Genomic DNA, 9,639 nt, shown 5'->3' with positions numbered 1-9,639 from the left:
CTGTAAGGTTGGCTGGAAGTATTTGGTGTGCAACATGTCCACCAATTCTTGCATGAGCACAGAAGCAGGCAACAAAAATGAGGCAGGTACAGATTTATTAACAGGGCTAATAAAAGTAATGCAGCTCATTAGTGACTGACAGTTATTCTCTTGCCAATTATAGCAACACGGGTGGAGACACTTTCAAAGGAATAGCAATACTCCATCTCCATTTTGTTTTCCTTTTCTTTGTAGAGAGGATGTGGACAAGGTTTGATTAACAAATGCTGAAGCTATGAACTATATGTAATACCACTGACTGCTGCTGAGACATGCAGCTCACAAGTACTGAAGAATACAGAGTTCAGACAGAGTAAACTGAGCTGAAGCAGCTATTGCATAAAACATGTACCTTGCTGTGGAAAGCACACCGAGGATGGAAATAGACAGTGGTCACTATGGAAAAGTTAGTATGTCCTCCCATACAGTATGCAGAGACACCTGCAGACCCTCAGTTGCCTTACCGAGAGAGTAGAAGCACCTGTTGCTAGCAATTATCACTATGACAATAAATACTATTAATTATTATATTTATTATAACCTTATAATGTTAAGATGACTTCAACTACATTCACAGTGACATGCCATAAGCATCTTACTTTTTAACATTCACCTTACCTGAGATCATTGTTCTGCCTCAATATTTATTGAGGAAAAAAGTTCCTATGTCTTAAAGCAAGTGGTAGGAAGTATTGTAATCTTAGTTGTGGATTAAGATAGATCTAATTAATTTGGTTTAGAAATGTATAACTAAATATGCTTAAACTTCAGTCTGAAGCATTATGTTTTTGAGTGGGGAAAAAAAACCCACTTCCATGGGATTTTTTTACATAGATAAAGCTGTTAATAATTTCCAAATTACGAGTCTTGGAGTCTGACCATTCAATTTCTTACACTAATCCCCTTTCTGTTCATAGGCTTCTGTAGCCCTTTGTCTAAAGCTTCTAAAGAAACAATCATCTTAAATATTAATTTTTGCTTTCCACTGCAAATATTTTCTTAGTTGTTGAATTTGTTCCAATCTCACAGCAGGAAGCAAGTTATGAACTCAAATTTGGACAAGCTCTCAGATTCAAACAATAATTTTTTTAATGATCATCCTGTTTCTATTCACTTTATTTCTTCTTTGGGGGCGATAATAGTCCTGGTGAAAATAACAGCCCCCTTCCTTTCTTATTGAACATAAGCTTTCTCCTTTTCTGACATGTTCCAAACTTTTCAAAGCATCAGAGCACAGAAATATAATTTGTTGTTTCTGTTGTCTAGATTGGCAATGTACATATTTCTTGGGAAAAAAATCCCAAAAATACATTTTAAAAAAACCAACACAGTGCCACAATCTCAAAGGACAAGGAATCGTGGCTGTCAGAAATTACATTCTGGTAAAGCCTGCTGAGATGACTTGTAACATGTGCAAATATTGAGAGAATTGGGGCAGAACACAGATTCAGTATGAACTCTCTTGTGAGGCCTTAAGACTTCAGTGCCTGTTTTGCTCTTGTGACTGAAGGACGTCATAAACACAGAATTCAAAGTCCACTTGCAAATCTTAATTCTCTACTGGTCCTTCTCATGTCTTCTCTGACAACTGTGTCAACTCAGGGTAGTTATTCATACTTTATAGCGGAAAATATGCAACAGCAGCAGGCTGTTAGAATTCCTTAATGTTTATATAAAGAAATTTCTATTAGTTTATGAGGCCTTAAACTTTAATAAGTGCTGTAAAAAAAGGGTCACTTAAGTGAAGGGTAAGAAAATACACTGAAGTAAAGTGAATCTGTGCTACTCTCATGTGAGATGAGCACTTCTCAGAATTCAAAGGAAGGAACTAAAGCTGACATTCTCTGATGTAGGCCTAATGATTGTTTCAGTGAACAAAGGAATAGCTGATACAAGCAATTGTTTACTTATGAAGAAAATGAGACTTAAAGAAGCACTGATCTAGTAGCAAAATGTTTGTGTTTTCTGCTTGGAAATTCCATTACAATAATGAAGTACCTTTGTCTACTTGAACTTATCTGTAGCACACTGTAATTAGGAGGGGAAATATTTTATCAGATGTGTCCTCAGTCATAATCATTGCACAGATTACAAATGCAAACAGACCCTAGTTGCTGAATACCTAGATCTATTCTGAGTTCCCTACAGGCTCTGTTTACTTTCTGAATTTATCCTGCAATAATTCTATCAGTCCACAAATTCTCTATGTCACTGCAGTGAGCCTAAAACCAGTGGTCCTTTTATCCTTTAAAGGAACAAAAAATTTGCTGATAGTACCCAAGCGGTGGTAAAGAAGATCACAGCTGTATGAAACCTTCCATGTTTTTGTATTTTTATTGGTGTATTTAGTAATACTTGGCAGTCTTGGCCAAGTCTTGTGATCCACAGAGGAAAACTGAAAATTCCTCCAGTTTGGTGTGACTCTGCTGAGGCTCCTGGTGCTTGGCATAGTAAACCAAGAAGCAAATGTAGTCGTGCAGTGCTCACAGCAGGGTATCTGTACAGATCCCCCACATGGATCTCATATCCCACACAATGATCAATGATCCTTCCTCCTACAGGAATGATGTAGTTGCACCAGGAATTCAGCAGGTAGCTTTAGGCTGTCCAAGACAATTCACTGAGTAAACACAAAAAATGGTTATGGATCCAGACCAATGAACACAAAGAAAGTTAAACAAACACCTCTATTATACTGCATTCAGATAGTTCTCTTTACATTAACAGATCAGGCCTTCGAGAGAGTGTAACTGCAATCAAAACCTCAGAAGTACCATCAGCAATACATAAAATTCCTATTAAACTCTTTATACACAATAACCATCCTTAGGAGATGTGGAGGAAAATGATTCATCAGCTAAATTCACCGTAGTTCATTCTAGGTGACTAAATTTAAACGCTTCTCACCAGAAATACTTGTACAAGCAAGTTGTTGTTAATGATTTATAATAGGTCACCCAGGCATGGTTCACTGCACTGAACCCTAGCAGCAGAATGGAAGTTAGGACAGCCCAGTTCGTGGGATTTGGTGACCATACACACTGAACCTGACAGGAAGTTCAAGTCTGTCCTTTGCTTATCTGTTAGGAAATACATTAAAACTGAAGTGAAAATTGGGCCCGGATAATGAATAAGAGATGTTTATATGCAAAAAAAATTCTCTTTCAAAAACTGTTGAACTGTGATTAAAAAATGTATTATATATTTTTGGCTATATTTCTTTTTGTGAGTCTGTGTTGCTCTCTTTTCCTGATAATACAGCAGTGGCTACAAACATTATGGTCTGCAAGAGATGTTAGGAGCATTTATGGGCAGATTCAGATAGCTGAGAGCAAGATAGAGGTTGTCTTACATGGAATGGAATCTGAAAAACTAAAATACTGATGGCTTCAAATACATGATATTCACTGTTGATCGCTGCTGATGATACTGGTTTTCAAATAGCAGGGTCAGAGGAGGCCACAAAGATGCTGAGAAGGCTGGAACACCTCAGCAGCAAAGACAGGCTGAAAGAGTTGGGGTTGTTCAAGCTGGAGAAGAGAGTGCTCCAGGAAGCAGATGGAGGTCTTTCAGTACCTAAAGGGGGCTGAAAAAAAGAGAGAGGGACTTTTTACATGGGCAGGTCGTGACAGGGCAAGGGGCAATGGTTTTAAACTGAAAGAGGCAAGGTTTAAATTAGATGGTAGCCTGACTTAATGACAGGTGGACTAGATGATCTTTATGGTCCCTTCCAACCCAAACCCTTCTGTGATTCTATGATTCTGTGATTCTATTATATACTCTAGCATTAAAGCATTTAGCACTTCCAGAAGATTTCCAAGTATTTCCTATCTCATGAAAAGTTCACATTTTTTCTGAAAATTACAATTATTAACTAACATAAGGTTATTTTTGTGTATTTTGGATGAAATATGTCTAACAGGACAAGTCCTCAATCTTCTGATATTACAGTCCTATATTTCACTTTCCACAGATGTAGTTGTTGAAAGTAACAATGAAGGCAAAGTAAAATTTTGAACACAGAATATGATTTCTGTATAACATTGATAACAGGCTGGCAAAGATCAGAGACCATTATATATGGCAAACATATTAGCCCGACCTTGACACAGGAAGTCTTCTTGTTCTCTTTACAGCTTTGGACTCCCAGTCTTTGGAAAAGGCAAAGTTAAAAGTAGTAGGACTGCAATTGCATTCCAGAATAAAGGATGCACAATGCAATGCACAAGAAATAACTCAAGTGTTTGAAAGAAAGAGAAGTGAGAGAAGATTTGATGATATTTTGTCTGAGAACACATTTGGAAGGCACCTGCACAAGCCATCACACTACTCCGTATCCCTACAAATAGCAAAGACAGGGGGAAATATGCCCTGCAAAATTCAAGCAGCCACTATTGGTTGTTTTTACAAAAATACCATTATTTCTTAAGTTCACGTTGTTTGGATCAACCTCTTGGCTCTTCTGAGAATTCACACTGAACAGGCTTCATATGATGTTGCCTAATTAAAGGCAGTAACAGCAACACCCACTTTTGAGTCTCCTTATCCCATTTCAAAAGCACTGGCTAAACTTGTGGAACTTGAAAGGTGAGTAAGTCCTGGTCCCATCAAGAAACAGTCATCATAATGCCTCAATAGCTCTCCAGTAAAGAGGGGTTTGCATGGATGCTCATTTGTAAGGACTCATGTAGAACTACAGCAGACATGAGTCCCAGGTTGGCATTTCACTGTGGTAATTCCTCATCTCTATCTGACCTCTAGTTTCATTTTAAAGAGGTGGCAGCATCTCCCATAGAGCCTCGAGTCTGCATCCCACACCCATCTTTGACCATCAGCATTTTAAGCATTTTATCCAGCCCATTAAACTGCAAGCTTAAATTTTCTGACCTTTTTCTGGTCAGGGAAAAAAAAAAAAAAAGAAGAAGAAGAAGAAAAACAAACTAGGGGTTTTTTTTCTGCTGATCCTGCATCACAGTCCTTGCCAGATTTCCTGGAGGAGCTCAAAAAATGGAAACAAAATATGACTGTGAAGTGAAAAAAAATTCGTAATGATTTAAGAATCATGGCAATAAAGTCACTGAACATTCTTTTCAGCTAACAGGCATTCAGGAGGAGAGACAGACCAGAAAACCAAATGCAAAAGTGACCCCATGACTGCACTAAGTAATAATTAACAATGAATGCTCTTTGATTGTATTCCCCTTTTTGCAAAGGCTTCTTGCTTGTAAATGTTGTTGTTAACTTTTGTTAATTCTTTAACACAGTTACAGTATTTTGTAACAGGTAAGTTACAAAATACAAAACTAAAGGACTGGGAGGAATTTCAGTTGTCCTGAAGCCAATGTAGGACTTCAGTCTTCACTGTTCAGGCAAATCATTATGCAGCCAGCAGCTCAGGCACTGTTTGAGGCTTACAGTGTGGATGATGTGTGAGGCTGGTCTTAAGAACTGAAGTGACACAACAGACAGAACCTGGGTGGTCTTTCAGTAGCATGTGTGCTCTGGTAGCTGCTCCACCTGCCTGTCTGCAAAGTGAGTACTCACATTATAATCAGCACAGTCCCAGTCAGTGTGACACAGAGCATGCACTGTCTTGCACAGATGGAAGGTGCACTTGAAGGTTGGAAGGCTGTGCCAGAAAGAAAAAGTTCTTGTAGGGAAAAACAATATTCCTCTAGATAACAGGAAGAATTCTAGGTTGCCCAACTTTCCAATTTTTCATTGCTCTTAATCTTATCTTAATTGCACATGGAATGACTCCCTGATCATCTCCATGTTCTGGAGTAAAGTTTATCATGAACAATTTATGCCCCTATCAGCCGTACATAATTTCGCACAGCAATAGTATGATCCATAGGTCTGCAGTTTTTTAGGAAGATTACATGACCTGAAAGAGGAGTAATCTAAAATTGTCTGTTAATGTTTCTGCATGTATAATACACTGAAGTGCAGCACTGGTTGTGGGCTAGGTCAAAACCTTTTCTTACAATTTAGCTTTAACCCCTTCCAGACTCTAGGTTTTCATGGATTGTGAAAGAGAGTGAGAAAAGCCACCACATTTCATGTCCTGATGGGCTGTGTCCACTGTTGCTTACCAAAAAAATCCATAAAACAAAAATATTTTTGCAAATTGGGTTAAAGATTTGGCTGTGAAACATTTGGGTCAGCTCTGAAGAGGTACTAACTAAATATATGAAATCTTTAATAATAACGTCTGTGTGTGTTATTTCTACTCATGATGTAGAAATTTTGTATACCCATACAAAAATTACATGGTGTATATATATTTTAACAATAAACATAGATAACTTTTTAACAGAGGTTTTCCTTAAGAGGTTTTCCAGACAAGTACTGACCTAGAAAAAGCCTGCTGAATTTATACTGGAAAATGATCTTCCAACACAACCCATTCTATATTTATATGCATGAGTCTATATTCTGGGATTAAAAAAAAAATAGCTGAGTACTTAACATCTGATTTCTTCAGGCATGCTTCTTGTAATCCTGCAGAATCCAAATCACTAGGGCTTATGAAACTGATAGACAATAAGTTGTTAAACTTGCTTCTTCCTCCAGATATTTAAAATCATATAAAAGAAAATATTTAGATAGTAACTAGAATTCAACCACCACCTCTTGCAGTGTTCACCAGACACTGATCTCCCTGATTTCACTAGTCATCTGATCTTTCTGGGGTCACAAGAACATGAAACTTGTAAACAGCAGATAAGACTTGCCATGGAGCTCATACGTCAGCAGATAATACTGAATAGATATAAATGCACATCCTGTCCTAGCTGGACATTTCCCCTGAAAATAGAAAGATAACGAAGGAACAGGCTGACACTTGTGTGTCACAGGGGTAAGGTTTAAATATTTTTGATATCAATCCACAATTCAACACATTACAGCTTTCAAGAATTGCATTTTGCAGTTACCACTATCATTTTGAATTCCATTAACTCTTTATATCTTCCCTTCACTCTGGAATAAAGAAATAAGGAGGATTAACAGAACAGCTCTCTGTCAGAAGCACAACCCATGTTTATTTTCCTTCAAAACTTTATAAACAGACACTGATATTATTGCCCTCAGCATACCTATCAAAGGGCCTCCACAGAAATGTTTTCCTCTTGCGTAACAGCACACATCTGGCTTGCTCTAGGCATGACAGTAAAGCTCTTTCACGCACAGAACAGACGTCACTGTGCAACAGAGACGTTGTCTGATACAGATTCTTCCAAATGATTGGTAACACTACAGGAATGAGCAGTTGATTTTGTAAGAATTTTTCTAATAGGAGAGACCAGTAAAGGCCACATTGCAGCTACCTGTATTCTGTACCTGCCTGGTGAATAATTTGGTTCTGATGGGGGGAGATCTGGGTGTGGTAAGAGTGCACTAAGCAGCTTTCAAAATGGTTTTGGGAGCCAGTCAGAACTGTCCAGCAAGCTGGATGTAGGTCAGAAACTGCCAGGTGGATGGCGTTGCACTAGATGAGCTAATGGTCCCTTTTAGCCTTCATTTATTATCTAAATCACCTGCTTTTGGGCAATAGTTACCTACTCAATGCTGCACATAAGCAGGCCTTCTGATTTCATATGTCCAGTTTATTAATTGCTGCACTTCTTCAGAAAAAGAGGTGTTTCCTTTATTAAAGAAAGGAAATGTATGATTCACACTTTTTCTATTATTAGTTTAGGATTCGTTTTTGTCTGTTTGCTATTTCACAGCTCCCCCTGGGAGAGGCTCACAACACTCAGCCTGGACAGATGCTCTGAGCTCTGTTCAGTGCTGCTATGAGAAGGCTGGAGCTAGAAGAGAACATCTACACTGCGGTAATTTTCCCAAACTCAGCTGAATATTATGTCCAGAAGACTTACCATGTTATTTTAATTAATACAGGATTCTCTAGTGTCATTGAGGTGATTCTGGGAAAAAAGCATAGGCAATTTTTAGCCATACAAACATCTAAACCAGGTTGAACTAGAGATATTGGTAAAGACCTTTTAGATGTTTGCTTAACATATTCTTCCTTATATAAATGAAATGCACTATAAACCAGTTAGTTTTCAGACTTACTAAAACTAAATTGCATTGTTTTGTAACATAGCTCTTGGAAATCCTAGGGGTAGTGCTGTGAAATGACACACCCATCTCTGAGAGAGGAAAAGGAGAAGGTAAGAGTTATAGCTTAGTCAGTGTAATTTTATATTAGAAAAGCTATTAGGAGCAAGTATGAACTGTTCATTTAAAAGCTTCAGCCTAACCTCACAGTAAAACTAGATGGGTGAAGCCATAGGAAAAAAGAAACACAGTGGAAAATGCCATGGGACAAAAAGTAAATGGTCCATACATTAATCAAATAGATCTGTCTTGGTTTTGAAAGACAGGTGTCTGCTAAGGAAGGCAGGAGCCTCCCTTGGAATGGCAGATGCGAGCCCCCCTTCCCTCCGAGTTATTATAATTTTGAAATCAAGGGGGCTTTTAGGCAAAGATGTGGGAAATAGGAGTAACAGTTCTTTACTATTATGTATCTATATGTGTAGAACCAGTCAAACAAACAGCAATAACTCTGGCAGTAACAGCAAACAATCACAAACCCAGTGCCAGCACTCTCGGCTGTCGGGCCCTTTCCCCTCGGGTGCAGTTCCGCTCGCAGCCGGCAGGGGCGCTGGCGGCTCCCGGTGAGCAGGGCAGGTGCGATGGCTCCCCCGCGGCTGCAGGGGGCGCTCCGGAGCGAGCTCGGGGAGCACGCGGCACTGGTGCCCTGGGATCCCGGGAAGGGATGGAACAAAGGCTTCACAAACCCCTGGGCAGCCGATCCTGGTGTCCGGCCGGACCCTCGGGAACAGCAGGCTGGAACGGCCGGCTGGAGCGGCAGGGACGAGCACAGATCCCGGAGGACAGACGAGATGTATCCAAACGGGGAACCCGTGGAGGTCGGGCAGGCAGGGCGAGCAGGGCTACAGCGTAGCGAAGGCTCGAAGCAGCAGCGGGGCAGGGCGGCCACAGCCCAGCCTCCAGCAGGGCAGGGAAAGCGGCTTTGGGATCCCGGCGTTGTTTCCAGCAGAAAGAAAAACAGCCGAAGAAAAAGAACCAGCAGCTCCTTCCTCTGCAGCTTCTCTCTCTGAACGCCGAGAGCGAACTGACCCCACACCCAGGTGAAACAAAAGAGTAGCCAGGCCCACCCCACCCCCAGTGGGCTCTTTTTGTCTTTCTTAAGTACAGCCATTTGTCCCCTAGCAACATGCATATGGGAAAAAATTCCTTTAACAGGAAAAAAACTAGGACTAAACTAAAACCCCAACAAGAAGCAAGCCACCAACACTAGAAGGTGCTAGAAGGTGCTAGAATGGAAAATCTTAATTCTTGTTTTGTACTTTGCTACAGTGATAGCTTTAGCAATATTTACTTCAAATACCCTCTATTTGAATTATAAGCTATTGGACATACAGTTCTTCCACTACAAATTAGATCTCTGGTAGTTTAAAACAAACCTTCATATATTTTTAAATGCAGGAGGCATCACCATTGCTTATGTGCTGTTGTGTACCAGAAAACAAGAATGGGTGTGGCAGGCAACTCCTAGGTTGCAAA

General features: G+C 39.8%; 1 long non-coding RNA gene across 1 annotated transcript; it reads right to left on the bottom strand.

Annotated features, from left to right (window-relative positions):
• Positions 1–1,815: 1,815 nt before the first annotated feature.
• On the bottom strand, positions 1,816–6,698 carry LOC125319900. Its single transcript, XR_007200935.1, has 4 exons — positions 6,396–6,698; positions 5,584–5,668; positions 3,392–3,625; positions 1,816–2,659 (listed from the first exon to the last, which is right to left on the bottom strand). It is a non-coding gene; the product is annotated as an uncharacterized LOC125319900 (long non-coding RNA).
• Between the last annotated feature and the right edge of the window lie 2,941 nt (positions 6,699–9,639).

Source organism: Corvus hawaiiensis, chromosome Z, assembly GCF_020740725.1.
Source record: "Corvus hawaiiensis isolate bCorHaw1 chromosome Z, bCorHaw1.pri.cur, whole genome shotgun sequence".
NCBI classification, from domain to species: domain Eukaryota; kingdom Metazoa; phylum Chordata; class Aves; order Passeriformes; family Corvidae; genus Corvus; species Corvus hawaiiensis.
The sequence above is the reverse complement of the archived record's forward strand: the minus strand, read 5'-3'. Positions and strand labels throughout refer to the sequence as shown.